Source organism: Ahaetulla prasina, chromosome 5 (genome assembly GCF_028640845.1).
Source record: "Ahaetulla prasina isolate Xishuangbanna chromosome 5, ASM2864084v1, whole genome shotgun sequence".
Taxonomy (NCBI): Eukaryota; Metazoa; Chordata; class Lepidosauria; order Squamata; family Colubridae; genus Ahaetulla; species Ahaetulla prasina.
In genome coordinates this window covers 58,460,483-58,473,860 of record NC_080543.1, presented here as the reverse complement: position 1 = coordinate 58,473,860, position 13,378 = coordinate 58,460,483, and the positions used below count along the sequence as shown (strand labels likewise).

At 36.9% G+C, this 13,378-nt stretch overlaps 1 long non-coding RNA gene across 1 annotated transcript; it reads right to left on the bottom strand.

Annotated features, from left to right (window-relative positions):
- Window positions 1–1,540: 1,540 nt before the first annotated feature.
- LOC131199813 (uncharacterized) lies at window positions 1,541–4,267 on the bottom strand. Its single transcript, XR_009155426.1, has 3 exons — window positions 4,146–4,267; window positions 2,171–2,236; window positions 1,541–1,748 (listed from the first exon to the last, which is right to left on the bottom strand). It is a non-coding gene; the product is annotated as an uncharacterized LOC131199813 (long non-coding RNA).
- Between the last annotated feature and the right edge of the window lie 9,111 nt (window positions 4,268–13,378).

Below are 13,378 nucleotides of genomic sequence, written 5' to 3'. Positions count from 1 at the left end.
ATTAGGAGACGCCCAGGTTATTTGCATGACTACGTCGAAAAATAACATGTAAATAATATGTAAATAGTGGTAAAGTGTTTTCTGGGAGGGGAGGAGTGTTATGTATCTTTAAATATTTAGGCGGGAAACAAGCACGTTGCTGATTGGTTGAAGCCGCCGGTTAAACAGTATATAAAGGGTTGTTTTTCCCCAGCCAGGTTGCTGGGTTCACCATATATTAAAGAGCTGTTGTCACTACCCTGGTCTCCAGCCTCGTTACTTCCCGAACTTAACACTTTCCACTTATGACTGTATGACTATAACTTGTTGCTGGCAATCCTTATGATTTATATTGATATATTGACCATCAATTGTGTTGTAAATGTTGTACCTTGATGAACGTATCTTCTTTTATGTACACCGAGAGCATATGCACCAAGACAAATTCCTTGTGTGTCCAATCACACTTGGCCAATAAAATTCTATTCTATTCTATTCTATAAAGTATTCTGAAGTATTTTAAGAGTATTCCTAACTACTATACAGCATTTGTGTGCATTGAAATTTTAGGAGAAAAGTCCATTGTACAATAGTGTCAAACCAAGGAAATTTAGCATTTTCCCAGCAGCTCAGTCTAGGCAAAAATCTTCCTAAAGATAATAAAGGCATTTTCTTTATTTTATTTTATTATTATTTATTTATTTATTTTGTCAATCATATATAAGATAACAAGCAAAAGTATAAACATAATTTGGATGCATGAAAAAAGTAAGTAAAAAAGGAATATTAGGACAGAGTCAGTAGGTACACAGGCCCCTTACAGACCTCTTAGGAATGGGGTGAGGTCAACAGTAGACAGTTTAAGCTTAAAGTTTTGGGGGTTTGGGGTTTGGATAGCATATTAACTACTGAGTGGGTTACTGTTAACTACTGTTGGTTTCCCATCTGGCTTTGCTGTAGTCTTCTTTTAGCAGCCAGAAGGGGAAATATCCACCAATCAGGACACTGCAGCAGGGATGGGAGGACTTCAGCCTGTCTTCTTTAGGCTGTTTATACCTTTCATGGGAAGACTCCAGGAGCAGACTTCAGGAGTTTTCCTCTAGAGAGAAGACAAACTCTGCCAATTGGTTTTGTGTGCTGCCAAGAGTCCATTGGATTTGGGCAGCTATAATAAATTTAAATAATAAATAAATAATAATTTATTTTTATAAATTATTTATCATTTATAAAGAAATTGTTCTGAACACTGAAAGAGCCAAAACTCTTTCAGTCTGGGAAAGATTAAAATTGATAAATGTATGAACTCTGGCAAATAAGCCCAGACTTATCTCTTTTTTCCCCCGGATGAAATAGTGGACATCTGCTTTCTTTTCCTCTAGTTTGTTAAAAGCTAGAGAAAAGTTGGTATCAAAGCAGGTAGAGATGACAGCTATGAAAATATATTGGAAAGTGAAATATTAATGGAGAAGGCAACAGATGGGGGAGATTTGTTAAGATGGAGGCTGGATGGTGACCGGAGTGGACAGGCTGTACCCAACTCTCTCCAAACACATCTTCGATCCCACCTACTATGTTATTCTGCTTTCACCCACATCACCAAGTGGCAAAGTATAATACATTTTTTTACTTCGAGACTGTAAGAAAGTGTAAGAAAAAGAAAAAGAATATTGCTTTATACATGTCACAGAGAGAAGGCAGGAAATTGCTGCTCTGAAGGCAAGATTGTGCCATGGTTCATTGTGAAGGAGGACAGGCCCAAGAGCTCACATCTGGGGAAAGAAAAGAAAGAAAGGACTATCTGCTGAGTTCCTACTGTGCTAGAAATGCATTTGCAAAATAAAAGGTTATCTGTTGAGATTTGTCCTAGGCTGCACTTGTGGTTATATAAGTGATGGAAGACTCTGGTTCTAATAAAAGGAAAGCTGCAGAGCTTAATTTTAGAGGAGTCAAAAGAAACAAACCGAATTCTTGTAGCAAATTGCTGCTGCTGCTTCTGCCCTCTGATATCCATTTGAAAGGAAGAAAGGAAAACTAACTTTCTTTCAAACCATCTCAGAAATAGTCAGGATTTATTCACCACAAGGACTATAAAGAGCCACAACTGAAGGTTGAAAAAAGAAAAGCAATAAGTTTATTCAAAAGAATATAGGCAATTATTCAGATGCAACATGAAAAAGCTGGACATTCTCACCATACTTTCGGCACTTCCTTAAAGATGCCGTGCCTTTTCCTGGACTCTCATCTAAGTTGGACAAGTCTAGAAAAATAAGTGCTTGAATTAATGTTGCAGGGTTACAAATTTGTTGCACCCTTTCACGTCGGCTGCTGTTTTATTGCCTCCTGAATTCAAATGCAGTGCCTCCTGCCAGCCCAGGAAAATGATTGCCCAACCCCCTAAGGTTGAGCCCCTTCTTCATTTCCATCAAGTTATACACGTAGAGAAATAAACCTTGTTTCACCATAGTGATGTTCCAGATGTTCAGCAGGGCATTCGACACTCCAAACCAGTTCCCTCCCTCCATGTTGTATTAGGCTGTTTCCCCCAGTTACAAGCAACTAAATTTAAGGCAGAGATTGCCTACCTTAATCCTATCTGATGCTGCATTTCATGTTTATAAGATAAAAGTATCTTTGATCACTGTGAAACATGTAAAGAGCAACAGTCTTCTTTCTCAGCCCCCAGCAAAACTCTACTCTGTAATTTCTGGAGTACGGGGAACTATGTGAAAGGCAGCAGGACAAGAATTAAAGGCAGACAGTAGCAGTATTATGATTCCTGCCAATACCTGAAAGCAAATCTCATACACCTTGTGTTTTCAGAAAGCAGGTTCACAGCTTCCTTCTAGATTGTTGAATAAAATTGGGCCCTGAGCACCTCGGTTGGAAGCCCTTAGCTGTGGCTATGACTAGCCCAACTAGCAAGTGGCAGGCATTAGTATGGGAGAGGGACCAGGAATTAGCTTTGATATCTGATTGCTACAGGAAAAAGAACCAGCTAGAAAGATCTGGACTCTCCCACTGCCCAAATAGAGGACAATCTCTAGAGAGAGAAGTATGACCTCTGTGGCTCAGACTGGTAAGACAGTCTGTTATTAACACAGCTGCCTGCAATTACTGCAGGTTCTAGTCCCACCAGGCCCAAGATTGACTCAGCCTTCCATCCTTTATAAGGTAGGTAAAATGAGGACCCAGATTGTTGGGGGCAATAAGTTGACTTTGTATATAAATATACAAATAGGATGAAGACTATTGCTAACATAGTGTAAGCCGCCCTGAGTCTTCGGAGAAGGGTGGGATATAAATGCAAATAATAAATAAAATAAATAATGACACCAGCCTAAAGAATTGTTGGTAAAATATTGGTGATTATATTCATAGAAAAAACAAAAAAAAACAAGAGTAGAATAGGAAAACAACACAATTTGATACTAGTGTTTTAAAAGGTCTGCTGTTTTTCACTCAAGTCAAAGTTCATAGAACCTATAGGCCAAAATTTCCATTTTTTCCCATTCATAATACTAAAATACAGTAATGTCATCATTACAGTATTTTAGTATTATGAATGGGAAAACCTATTCCATTAACCTATTATGACATACAAATGCTACTGCTCACGGTAGTTTGTTCCATGCTACCTACTAATAGGAATTGGTCTACAAATAAGTTATGGATACAATCTGACCATATGAGAATCTCTAAATGTTTGTATTGCTAGAAAATTTGTCATGTTTCCTTTTTAACAGAGTTATTTCACTGATACTCCTATCTGAACTTTGGGTAAAACATGATCAGGTGGCAACAACATAAACCACATCTAACTCTAGCACTAATTGTTCTAAAAATCAGCTTATGCTAAATGAGGCCACATATAAGTAACAGTTATTTAGATAAGAAATGAATGACAAATTCACTAGCTCTCACCAATATTTGAAAAGGGAAAAGCAATGATGGACATCATCAGAAAATGCAGCACATCTGTAGTTGACACAATATGGAGACTAACTCTCACCTTCTTTCACATCTTAAGACATTAATATGGAGATAAGATCAAAAGTTGAGAAGTATCCCTTCAAATATGAATAATCAGATATCTGATTATGCAACATGTCTGACAACTAGAACATAGGAAAACTATACGAGAAACAATTTTTCCCTTAATTTCTCACCATTCAGCCTTAATCCTGGAACGAAAAGAGCCAACCTTTTTTCATTAGCTATTCTGGCTTCAGCCTTGATGGTTGGTTTAGCTTGATAGGAAAGCAGTTGGATTCTGTCTTTTCACATTGACAATATAATTTCCTAAGGAGTGAAACACATAGTCAGATTTTGGGTATTAAATGTGGAACTATGGGAAGAGTTTAAATCTTTCTTTGCATTCCATCATCATATCAAAAACCCTGAATTCCTCCACAATTAAACACAAAAAGTAGATAACTTTTTGGAATGAAAATGTTTCTGTGGTTAACCTAAAATATGGGGTAGATTTTTAAAAAATAATGGACAAAAGATTAAGAAAAAACGTTCTTGTACATTGTTGGAATCTGGATTTTCCTTTATTCTAGATATGATATAATATTTAAAATAGTCTAGCCCAGAGATTGAAGGCAGATATTTTAAGACCCTAAATAAATTCATTCACATTCTCTCTTTGCAAGTTTATAATTCCTCAACATGAAATTGTCTTTAAAGATAAATTTGGGTGAAATAGAAAATAGAGAATCTGGATAAACAAAGCAGTACTTATCTTTGAAGCAAAATGTGACAGGATTTGTTTTTTGTTTTAGAGAGATTGACTGCTTTACCTATCTTTGTTCAGTTAGAAACAATTTAAGATCCATAAAGTGGTGGTTATCTATATTTAGCAAGCAGAAAACAAAGTGATTTATAGTATGTTGAGTTGCAAACAGAAAAATGATGGTATAATAGGGTTCAATGACTTTAAAGTTGCATTTAAAAAAAAAGTTGCCATTCAATCAGTGAGAGATGGGCAGCAAATAAATTTAATAAATTAAATAAATAATGAAAAATGGGAAAATTTGATGGATCTAACCATTTTTTCCCCACTAACAAAATGATTCAGTTGAATTTCTGCAACTGATATTTATGTTTTTGCTCTTCAATGTTTACAATTATTTCTGAATTATTTCTTGTTCCTGTTTCTTTCTCTGGCAGTTTGTTGTCTCTGGCAATTCTTCACAAAAGCTGTGTGGTTTTGATGTCAACTAAAAAGAACACAACTCTATCTCTGACCTTACAGAGCAGCTCCAAAAAAGGATGAGTTCCAAGATAAATTCCTGCTTCTTTCTCCAGCTCCAAGCAAGCTAAAAAGTAATTTTAGACTTGGAGTTGACCAAATGGAGTTGATTTTTTGTTGTGTGCTTGCTTGATATATGGCAATAAATGGGTATACTTCCAACCAGCAGTGAAATGCACTTACCTTCGCTACCAGTTTGGAAATATGAGAGCACGCGCGTGCCTCTTCTGCACATGTGCAGAGCCTTCTGCGCATGCGCAGAGGGTCAAAAATGTGACGTAATGATGTCCCAGTGGGTGGGCGGAGCCTCCCGCTGCTGGCTCTACCGGCTCTCATGAGCCTGATAGATCCGGCTGGATTTCACTGCTGTTTCCAACCCAAGATGAATAGGGAAGACAGAGACTAACTTTGTTATGTAATTGAAAACTCCAAACAAAGCCAAACATACTGGGCAACTACCAGAGGCCTGGAAAAGAGCTGATGTGTTTCCCATCTTCAAAAAAGGGAGAAAAAACAGAGCCAGGAAACTACAGACCAATCAGCTTAATATCAACACCCAGGAAGATACTGGAAAAGATTTTTTAAAAAAGCAGATCTGGAAATGAGTAAAGTAATAACTAGAAGTCAGCATGGGTTTGTTAAAAACAGATCATGCCAAAACTATCATTTTTCAACGTGACTAAATTAGTGGACTAGCAAAACACTGTGGACTTAAACTTCAGCAAGGCATTCTACAAAGTAGACCACAACCTTAGTAAGCTAGGAAAAAGTGGGATAGATAGCATCACCATAAGATGGATTAGTAACTGGCTGACAAACCATACTCAATGAGTACTCCTTAATGGTACTACATCTACATGGAGGGAAGTAAGTAGTGGGATACAACAAGGTTCCGTCTTAGGTCCAGTACTCTTCAATATCTTCATAAACGACTTAGATGAAGGAATAGAAGGGGAATTTACCAAAATTGCAGATACTAAGATGGCAGGAATAGCCAATACCCTAGATTATAGGCTGAAGATCCAGACGGATCTTAACAGACTTGAACACTGGGCCCTAACTAACAAAATGAAATTCAATGTAGAGAAAAGTAAAGTCTTAGGCAAGAAAAACCAAAAGTACACATATAGACTGGGTGAAACCAGACTTAATAGCAGTAACTGTGAGAGAGTCTTGGAGTCTTAGTAGACAACCAATTAAATATGAGCCAATAGTGTGTGGTGGCAGCCAAAAAATCCAATGCAATCCCAACTTGCATTAACAGAGGTATTCAATCAAGTTCAAGTGAGGTACTAATACCACTCTATAAAGCCTTAGTAAGACCACACCTAAAATACTGCATTCAGTTTTGGTCACCAAACTATAAAAAAGATGTTGAGACTCTAGAAAGAGTGAGAGAATAGCAACAAAGATGGTTAGGGGACTGGAGGCTAAAACATATGAAGAACTGGGCAAGGCTAGCCTAGTGAAGAGAAGGACCAGAGGAGAAATGATAGCAGTATTCTAATATTTGAGTGGCTGTCTCAGACAGGAGGGGGTCAACCTGTTTTCCAAAGCACTGAAGTCCAGACAGGGAAGAATAGGTGAACACTGATCAAGGAGAGATTCATCCTAGAAATAAGGAGAAATTTTCTGACAGTGAGAACAATCAACCAATGGAATAGAAATTGCCTTCAAAAGTTGTGGGAGCTTCATCACTGAAGGCTCTTCTTCATCAAGAAGAAACTGGACTGCCATCTGTCAGAAATGGTGTAGGGTCTCCTGCTTGGGCAGGGGGTTGGACTAGATGACTTATAAGGTCTCTTCCAACTCTGTTAATCTGTTAATCCATACAGTATCTCCTTCCATGAGTTCAAAGTTAAAAAAACAAAGGTAGAGTTTTGCTTTGTCTTTGTGTTAAACAACAGCAAGCAGAGAACCAAAACCAAAAAACATCATTACAGGTAATCTTTGATTTACAACCATTTGTTAGTGACCGTTCAAAGTTACAATGGTCATGTGTAAAGTGACTTATGTCTGTTTTCCACACTTACGACCATTGTAGTTTCCCCATGGTCATGTGATCAAAATTTGGAAGCTTGGCAACTGACATGTATTTGTGACTGTTGCAGTTCCCTGGTCATATGATCACCTTTTGCCACCTTCTCATAAGCAAAGTCAACAGGGAAACCAGATTCCCTTAACCATGTTACTAACTTAACAACTGTGGTAAGAAAGGTCATAAAACGGGGCAAAACTCACCCAATAACTGTCATGCTTAGCAATGGAAATTTGGTACTCAATTGTGGGTTGTAAGTCGAGGACTATATATACTATTATCACCAACCACAGGACTTTTCTATATGTTTGCACCTGAGGACAGAAATTATTTTTAGAGTTCAGCTCTAAGGCTTATGAAAGTCAAATACTATCATGCTCACTGCATGTGACTATTTACTCTGATGAGCAAAACTGTGGTTCATACTCTCCTTATCAGCAACTTATGCTTTCATATTTCACTCACATTGTTTCATGCTTAAAAATAGCAGACACCCACCAGCCTTGTTATATTTACATATATTTTTGAAGCTTCTTGAGTATAGGAAAAGATTAAAATATTTTATAAGCTAATAACCAAGGTTTACCATAAAAAGATAATTTATGTATTGTATAACTCAGCATGTATGATTTATAGGTTATAATTCTTCAAGCTATATTACATAATTCAAAATAGGTTATATGATTCATGATATAATGATAGCTTTTATGTTCATCTGCTCTCTAATATGAGTGTCAGGTATCCGATCTAGACTAAAGTTGTAATCTTGTGACAAGACATAAAAGAATATATTGACTTGCACATTCATACAGAATTATTCATCAACACATTCAGAAATCTCTTATGAAATCCAAATACTTAATGAATTAGTTATTGCTAAAAAAGCTAAAATAATAGAAGATCTTGTGCCACCCTAGATATTAATCAGAATAACAGTTGCATGCACATTTATGTGAAAGTATCTCCTATACGAGCTGCTCAGAAGAATTTTCTGGAGATCTTGTAGATAAAATCACACATCTAAAGAATAGAATAGAATAGATATTTTTTTTTATTGGCCAAGTGTGATTGGACAAACAAGGAATTTGTCTTGGCGCATATGCTCTCAGTGTACATTAAAGAAAAGATACCTTCATCAAAGTGCAACACTTAAAACATTTAGTGATGGTCATAGGGTACAAATTTAACATTTAATGATACAACACTTAATGATAATCATAGGGTACAAATAAGCAATCAGGAAACAATCAGTATCAATATAAATCATAAGGATCACCAGCAACAAAGTTACAGTCATACAGTCATAAGTGGAAGGGTGATGGGAACGATGAGAAGATTAATAGTTTGACAGTGTTGAGGGAATTATTTGTTTAGCAGAGTGATGGCTTTCGGGGGAAAAGTAGATCCCACTTAAGAAAATTCTGTGGAAATTACAAAGACTACATCTTCTGAGGTTATTTGTAATGAGTTTAAGTTTGTTGCTCCTTAGGAAGTGAAAAGAGTTCTTGCTAATATTGGCCCTGCCTCCTGTAGTTAGAATTTATGGAAAGTAAGACAACCTTGACAGAGATAGACCAGATCCATTACCAACGGAACAAGGCATTGGTTTAAGAAGAAGGTGTGCACAACCAATTCAAGCAGACATTTTCATAATTCACATGAGGTTGGAGCAGCAAGGAATAAAGCACAGTCAGACTTGCCAGATTTTGTTACTGGAGCCAATATTCATAAAAGTAGTTTTAGCTTTCTTGTGTAGTCAGTTTCTTGGTTTGGTTGATATAATGGAGTTGACAGGATTGTTTTCCTTCCTAGTTGATGAAAGCATCCAGAAAAGTGATGAGAAATGGTTTACCACTGTTATGGTAAATGCTTCCATGGTTGAGGTCTGGTATCATTTCAGGGCTTTACGATATGCATTTGAGAGCTTTAAGATATGCAAGGGATTTGCCCTCTTGTTAGGAACACATTGCTCAAACCAGCAACTTTGGAGAACTATATCCAGCTCTTGAGAAGGAGGCGGGCCTGCAATTACAGAAAGTTTTACATATTATCTTCAGGCTAAACAGCCAACAGAGTCAAAGTTCTACCACAATGTGTGATACTTTCAGGGTCTGAGCCAGCATTTCAGGATATGAGCCAGCAGTGTGCAGCAGCTGTTAAAAAAGCCAACACAGTTCTGGGCTGCATAAACAGAGGGATAGAATCAAGATCACGTGAAGTGCTAGTACCACTTTATAATGCCTTGGTAAGGCCACACTTGGAATATTGCATCCAGTTTTGGTCGCCACGACGTAAAAAAGATGTTGAGACTCTAGAAAGAGTGCAGAGAAGAGCAACAAAGATGATTAGGGGACTGGAGGATAAAACATATGAAGAACGGTTGCAGGAACTGGGCATGTCTAGTTTAACAAAAAGAAGGACTAGGGGAGACATGATAGCTGTGTTCCAATATCTCAGGGGCTGCCACAAAGAAGAGGGAGTCGGGCTGTTCTCCAAAGCACCTGAGGGTAGAACAAGAAGCAATGGGTGGAAACTGATCAAAGAAAGAAGCAACTTAGAACTAAGGAGAAATTTCCTGACAGTTAGAACAATTAATAAGTGGAACGACTTGCCTTCAGAAGTTGTGAATGCTCCAACACTGGAAATTTTTAAGAAAATGTTGGATAACCATCTGACTGAGATGGTGTAGGGTTTCCTGCCTGGGCAGGGGGTTGGACTAGAAGGCCTCCAAGGTCCCTTCCAACTCTGATGTTACGTTATGTTATGTTATATCTGGATGAGAAGTTGTACTCTTAAATTCAGCAAGTTCCAGATGGAGTAGTTATGGGTTCAGAAGACATCTAACTCCAAGCATTTTCCATTTCCTGTTTAGGACGGAGTGATAGTTCCTGTACTGAATAGATTTATAATGGGGGGTGGTCTTCTTGGGCTCAGTTCCTGCATGAAGCATTTATCATGTGTATGAGTCTTGATTATACCAGTTTTTAAAGTTCTTCAACATAGGAATATATGATCATATTTTTTAATGGTTGCTGTCTTTGGTTTTCCATTTGTAGTATTTTAAATCCTGTTTATATATATTTGTATAAAATAGAATCATATGAACAGTGTACAAGCTTAGTAAAACAAACAAACTAATAATGTTATCATTTGGAAGTGTTGATATGTCAAATAAAAGAGTGAGATTGATCTTTTTTGTAAACTCTTATCATAAGTAAAATATTTGGTATTTAATGAAACTTTCATCCAATAAATATCTTAAAGGTAGCATAAGGCTTGTTTTTGCTACACCAAATGGACCAAATTTTGGGAACATCTAGAGTTTATAATATATAAACTATGTGCTCTGCACAGAATACCAAAGTAGGAGGAACACGATTTTTTTTCAAAAATTAACATTGTTGACTGAGCAAAGAAAACCCAAAGCAAACATTAAGACCATGATATAGTCTTACATGGCATGCTTTCAATGCAGCAGTGTTCCTTTCATGTAGGGGAAAATAATCATTTCTTACTTGGAATACATAAATAGTGGCCAGAAGGAGAGATGGGTGGATCTTTGGAGAGAGGTTATCTCTTCCCTAAAGGATTTCTCACTGTCACTCTGTGTTTTCTCTTCTCCAAAACTCCTTCTCCTAACAGTTATATAGTCCATTAAGGAGACTTATGAACCAGTTTGAGTTTCTCCTTCCTGATTTACTTAATGCATAGTAGTAAAAAAATGGCAGATGGCAGATAATTGTGAGACACTGACTTGAACTGAATAGCAGCCTGATCGTTCCCTAGATATACTATCTAGTATATATATTGTTCTGTGTAGGAGCACTGCCAAGATGATAACATCAGCCTCTTGTTCAGGATGATGCTGATGTATAATTCTCTGAATGCTTTATCAAGGGAGAAGTCGAGGTTCATTTATTAAGATCATTACTATGATATTATCTGAAGCAAGCCAATTTAGTTTCTATAAGACAAAAATGCAACGTGGAACACATGCTTAAGGATCCATAGAACTTTGATTTACTGTAAGGTAATTCAAAATAAGAACTAGAACTAGTATAAATTATTATTATACAGTAGGATTCATTCACAAACAATGCATTTGTCTTTAAATGCTTTGATAAAACAGCTGGGCTAAGTAGAAATAGCTTACAGAAATAGCTTTCAGTATTGAGTTCCATCTCTCATCAGCAGTGGTGGGATTCAAATTTTTTTACTACCGGTTCTGTAGGCATGGCTCGGTGGGCATAGTAGGGGAAGGATACTGTAAAATCTCCATTCCCACCCCACTCCAAGGGAAGTTATTGCAAAATCCCCATTTAGTCCTGATCGGCTGGGACTCAGGAGGCCGAGAATAGATGGGGGCGGGGCCAGTCAGAAGTGGTATTTACCAGTTCCTGAACTACTTAAAATTTGCGCTATCAGTTCTCCAGAACTGGTCAGAACCTGCTGAATACCACTTCTGCTCATCAGCTTACTTAGCATGGGTAAGAAATGAAGAGACTTGCAATCTAATACCTACTCTTGGTTTATGGAGATGATTTGTAAGAAATGATTATGTATCATCAAATCATTTTATGAGAATGTGTTCAGATTTATCTTACAAGTCTCTTCCTTTGTCTCAGTCCTAGTGACGGAACATTTAATCACCTAACTAATGATTACACGAATTATGTTACTGGAACCTATCACACATCACCATTTCATTAAATATATATTGCTGGACCATCTAGAATAAAACGTTTTTACTTTATATTGCATTGTGAACTCTAACTTCATCTCACAAACATCAACTTCCACAAAGAGGATTATATGTAAATATCCCTTCATGGAACAGGATAGAAGAAGGAAAGCTATCTCTTATCTTTTTGACAAATAAATGGGGTATTTTTCAAGCCAGCTATTTCTAGCTATAGTAAGAACAAGCACAATTGTATCATATATTATTCCTGAAGGGAATATTGTCATATATATTTTGTTAGGTCAATATTATTAATGTATCTCAATATATATTCTGTCTTTTTAATAGTTGAATTCATTTTTCCCTGACATTCCAATATTTATAGTGCGGTTCGAATCCCTAGTGCTGCCGTGTAACAGGGTGAGTTCCTGTTACTTGTCCCAGCTTCTGCCAACCTAGCAGTTTCGAAAGCACGTAAAAATGCAAGTAGAAAAAATAGGGACCACCTTTGGTGGGAAGGTAACAGCGTTCCATGTGCCTTTGGCGTTGAGTCATGCCAGCCACATGACCATGGAGACGTCTTCGGACAGCGCTGGCTCTTCAGCTTTGAAACAGAGATGAGCATTGCCCCCTAGAGTCGGCAACAACTAGCACTTATGTGCGAGGGGAACCTTTACCTTTACCTTATAAACAGATATATATGCACTTAGAAAAACAACATTCTCATATCACTATTATCACTGTTATTCTCCTTTCATTATAAATACCATATATTTTTCTAGTCTTATTCCTCATTCCTCACTTTGAAAGAAGTTTTCATTTTTAAAAAGAAAAACTCAGCCAAACACTGGAACTTCTGCCACAAACATCTTGTGTTTCACTTATCTGTATTATCTATGTAAAGTTCTTATTAATTCATAAAGTGTATGTATGAGCTGCATGCTAATAGGAGACTGGCAATTGCACAAAACTGAATGCTATAGTCTCACAAGAGCAAAATGGTTCAAGCACAAGACTGTTGGATAAGTTATCAGTGACAAGATATACATTGGTGTGGCTGTTTATGAACACCAAGTTTTATGCCAATAAATTCAATGTTATTTTCTAGCTCTCAAAAGTGAGAACTTTTTCTGCTATTTATTTCAATATTAACTTCCTAAATCAAGGTAAACAATTGGTTGCCCTCTAGATATTTCTAGCCAACTCTAGATGATATGGTTGATAATCAAGAATGGCATCAAGTTATTTCTGACTTAAAAATTGTCAGTTGCTATTCTGCAGCAATGGCTTTATTCTGGGATTAACCTGAGACCTTAGAACTGAAGGTAGATATAATTCACTAGTCTGAGATCTGGTGAGATGAGTTCCATAATTGGAATATATAATTAAATGAGATAGTTTGTTCAAAAGTGCAGAACAAATAGAA